The sequence below is a fragment of the Cyprinodon variegatus genome, unplaced genomic scaffold (assembly GCF_000732505.1).
Source record: "Cyprinodon variegatus isolate N-32 unplaced genomic scaffold, C_variegatus-1.0 Scaffold849, whole genome shotgun sequence".
NCBI lineage: Eukaryota > Metazoa > Chordata > Actinopteri > Cyprinodontiformes > Cyprinodontidae > Cyprinodon > Cyprinodon variegatus.
Genome location: NW_015151302.1, coordinates 124,459 through 129,119, shown reverse-complemented (window position 1 = coordinate 129,119; position 4,661 = coordinate 124,459). Strand labels below are relative to the sequence as shown.

Genomic DNA, 4,661 nt, shown 5'->3' with positions numbered 1-4,661 from the left:
GACTTGAAAGGATCCAGTCCAGGTAGACCGGGTCCCTGGAAGACGCAGCCTATTAATTCGAACAGAGCCGAAAACTCAGAGCCGAAGACTCACCCTTTAAGCCCCGAAGAAGAGAGGAAGTCCTCCATTTCTCACTGCAGACCACGTGACCGTATGGAGGAGCGGCATTCACCAAGGCAGTTGGTTTAGGAAAAACTACGACATCATCGACTTCATAAACACTGCGCGCCTCTACAAAAACAAAATCTTCCTCTTCTAATGATTTCCGGAAGGCTGAAGGCTGCTGGTGGGAAATGCTGCCCCCTGCAGGCCTGTGAGGAAAAGTCAGAGGACAAGGAACTTCTGTCCTTCATGAAAAACCAGCCATCCTGTTTCATTAATCTCCAAGAATATATCTTTTCAACTTTAGGGGGCTCACTTTCCTTCTCTTCTTTGATTAAAGCACTTCTTCCAAGGGCACTGATTCACAAACATCATTGTTCTCCGCCTTAATCTGAAATGACCAGTGGCCCTCACACTTTAAACAAATAGGTAATTATTTTATCCTGAATGGTTCAAAATATAAAGTTAAAAAAGTTTGGGTATTTAAAAATATTATGTTTAATAATGAGCTCAACCAATGGTATTATTTAACTGACGATTTAACTGTAGCTTGTTTTTACCTCAACCTATAAGAACAGACTGATTTCTGCACTCCCTTCAACAAGATTTCTGTTTCGTTAGCTGGTTTCTACAGGAAAATAACTTCCCCAATTCACTGGAGAAATGCGTGGACATTTAATCAGAATCTCCAAATAAACAACCAAATGAGAGATGTTTCCTTAAACTGTTGACAGAGTTGATGCCTTTAATCAGTGAAAGATGGTAATTATTAAATCAACAGACCCCATCTGTACATTTAGTGAAGATAATCAAGAAATAATCAGTCATCTATGTTGGAACTTTAACAAATGTGTGATTTATATAATTGATGGTCATATTATTTTGGTTTTAATGGAAAGAATATTAATTAAAACAGAGGACTAGTAATTAATCTAATTTTTATATGGGGCAAACTTAGTTTTCTATTAAGTACATATTCATCATCGTTGTTTTTTTTTTTTTTAGTTCTTTTTAGAGAAATTCTACTATATTTATCTACTATATCTTAAAACACAAACAGTAAACACATATGATTGCTGCAATGATGATTTTAATTGATAATATTCTGTTGTTTTCTAACACATTGTTCTGATGGGGTCATCAGGAAGTCCTGGGGAAGTCCGGTCTGAAATTCGGTGTCCATCAAGCTTTAGACCTATTAAAAAATAAAAAAAATCTTAAATAAAAAGTTATGATTTCCAACCAATTAAAGATATTTTGTTGTAAAAAAAAATAAATAAATGCAACATTTTTACGTGAAAGTGTGTTTTTATAAAGATAATTTTACATATGATAAAAGAAAAAAAAAACTATGTATTTCTCCTTTGTTATTCCATTATCTACACCTTTGTTATAAACACAAATAACAACTGGAGAAAAATACAAATAATACGTCACAGAATTATTCAGATTACTTACAGACTTTAAAATGACTTCAATGATAAACATTTAAAATATATGGAAAGTAAAAAGAATTTATATCTAGACAAAAAAGCATCTAGACTAGATCAATTATATTGGTAATGATATAGATGGGAATTCCCAGAACAAAACTGATGTTTCTTTATTCAGTTGAATTCTGTTTCTTTATATAGCCACAATTCAAAACACACATTGAATCAAGACACAGAGAATATTAAATAGGGACAGATTTTATATTGCCAGAAAAGAAGAGCGGGTTATTCAATCATTAAACGCAAACGACTGGTTTCCCAACATTTAAGGATGCAGACATACAATATCATATAGATACAAAAAAAGAGTTACCTTGTGAAAGAGACCAAAACCTTGTCAAAGCTGCACCAAACCTCCACATCTCACAACACTCACTGCATCATGGATGAGGAGACATTAATTTTGGAAGTATAGCATCAATCAATCCTGTATGATCCTAGGCATCCTCATTACAAGGATATACAAAGAAAAGAAAAGGTGTGGGCACATATTGCCCGTATGCTGCAGGCTGATGGTGACTTTTAATTGTGTTAAATATTTGGCTCCAATGTAGTAAAAAATAGGCTAAGCAAGCTGTGCTGCTTGGTACTGCATGCCAATCGTACACAATTACATCTAGCTACTGCAAAATATATATATATAAATTTAAGTCAATCTTAAAATAATTGCAAACTGCATAAAATTCACATCTAAATAAGTCTTTTTTTTTCTTAAAATAAGTGCATTTTTTTCTTGAATTGTGGAGGTGAGTGAGACACTTCGCCAATGGAACAAGACAATTTACATTAAAATGAGGAAAAAAAAACAATGAATTTTCATTATCTTATTTCAAGAGTGTATTGTTGAATAATTTTACTCTAAGAGTAATTTATTCCGTTGGCAAATTATCTTATTTACGTTCTTAAATTAAAGGTAAAGACACTTAATTCAAGACATTTTTACTTATTTCTAGTTGGGTTTTTTTTTTACAGCGCATAGTCGGAAATTGAGCCGGTAAGTGAGACTTTCTGCAAATAAGATTATTGACATATAAAATAAGAAGAAAATAAAAAAAACTGCTGTCTCTCATCCAAACTGCAAAATATCTAATTAATTTACTCTTAAGGATTAAAATACTAGATTATTATTGTAGATTGTTTTTATGTTATAAGTGGTATCATACTGTGATCTGCTCTTGTGGATTGTGGGAGTTACAAAATTGGAAGAAACCTGAAAACATGCCTGGAGGTCTGTTGCAAATGTGACTGATTATGGCAGGGCTGCTACTCGGTTCTGATCTCCCCCATCATGGAGGCTTAATCAACCATCCTAGTGTAATCCTGAAATACATATAAATTAACTAAACCACTGAGCATTACAAGGCCCCTTATTTGTTAACACAGACCATATTTAAAAAAAAATATGAATTCTTTGTCATCATGTTTTCATTGTAGAATTATGTTGGAGGCAGACTAGCTTTGAGTACAGAAATAGAGGTAACTATAGTTGCAAGGAGCAAAAATACAGCAGACCTAATGTTTACAGGTGAATATTTCATACTGGAATTCACAGCAGAATGCAGGTTCCAAACATTCTGTCATGCTGTTGCACCAGGGTGCAACCATTAGGCAATACAAGGCAGTTCCCTATAGGGCCCCAAGTTCCTGGGGGCCCCATTAAACTCTGTTTAACTGTATTGTTAATACAACTATTCCTTATTTGTGCACATTAACTATGTTTTTCATAAAAATACTTCGCTAAAATGCAGTCGGAACACTTATAATATTAAGTGTGTCTCAACCCTCCCCAATATCCTGATCCATGTAACACATTGGATGAGTCCATTTGCTGCACATTTTTAGAAAGGTCAGAATAGAGAGCAGCACCTTCTACTCAGGAGGAAGTTGTGGAGGATGCAAGCTGCCATCACTGCGGAGTCCACATTGAGGGAGCAGGTTTATCTTGCAATTAAGTATTCTCCACCTTGACGCTAGAATACCAAAAGCGTATAAAAAAATATATAAATAAAATAAAATCTCCAGCTGGAAAGCTCACTACCAGTTTGTTTAATACATGTCTTCTAATGCATTTCATCTTATTTCTCCTTTATTTTTAGAAATTACTATTTTAAAAGGGATACACAGGTAAAAAATTTATTCCGCAGCACATTTGAAAGTGTTATTGTGAGATGGTTTGGTTTTGTTAAGTGGAGCTCTAAAACCAAACCACCACCAGGGGGCGCAAAGGACAGCGTGCATTGATATCTCAGTATGTGAACCAATTAGAGTGGCGGATTGCCTGATGGCGCGTCAAATCAGAGAGCTCCTCTTACATCGATCCCGAAATCAGTCTTTTAGCACCAATCAGATGGCTTCGCTCATCTCGACCCAAGAAGGCCCTTTCGGCTGTGCTCGGCTTTTACTGTCAGTTCCTTTGTCCTTTCATTGGAGCAATAGCGGCAGCCATTGTTAGCAGCAGTGAAAATTACTTTTAACTTCGGTAAGTCCGAAAAAAAACCAGCATAATTGTTTATCAGACTCATTAATGTTTCAATAGCTTTGATATATTACTTTTGATTTGGCCCTCATCTGTATTTTACAGTAAGTTTGTTCACTAGCTTGTTAGCTCAAGTTGTCTCTCTTCCTCCCAGCATATATTTAAGGTCAAATCGGTCACATGACCTGTTCATAGCGCATGTATGAAAGAAATGACGGGGTTGTAGTTCGCAAAACATTGTAAGTAATATTTTAAGAAGGCAATTTTGCTGCATAAACCCGCCAGCGGCCAAAATTATTTTTATTTCTTATTATCTGCCTGCCAGTGGTCTAGCCTCGATCAATGTCCCAGGCCCTAGAACTGGCGGGCTAATCTTCTTATGAGGTTTTATGGCGGTTGGCAAACTTGTGAAATTTGTGCATTACCGCCACCAACTGATATGGAGTAAAGCAAGGAAACAGGAAACGATTCACCCCAGGAAAAAAAATAAAAAAAAAAAATAAATAAATAAATTTCTAAATTTAGGTAGAGTAATAATTTTAGATTGTATTCAAATATCTGGAGATGATTCCCCCAACAATAGAACAATT

The 4,661-nt window shown here is 35.2% G+C and overlaps 2 protein-coding genes across 2 annotated transcripts in view; one reads left to right on the top strand and one right to left on the bottom strand.

The window, feature by feature from the left end:
- The window catches only part of faap24 (Fanconi anemia core complex associated protein 24), a 2,939-nt gene extending 2,745 nt beyond the window's left edge, over window positions 1-194 (bottom strand). Inside the window, exon 1 of the mRNA XM_015397279.1 lies at window positions 94-194. The gene's annotated coding sequence lies outside the window, so the exon portion shown is untranslated. The remainder of the gene's footprint in view (window positions 1-93) is intronic.
- A 3,860-nt stretch (window positions 195-4,054) lies between these two features.
- The window catches only part of LOC107099224, a 7,259-nt gene continuing 6,652 nt past the window's right edge, over window positions 4,055-4,661 (top strand). The window contains exon 1 of the mRNA XM_015397274.1: window positions 4,055-4,074. The gene's annotated coding sequence lies outside the window, so the exon portion shown is untranslated. The remainder of the gene's footprint in view (window positions 4,075-4,661) is intronic.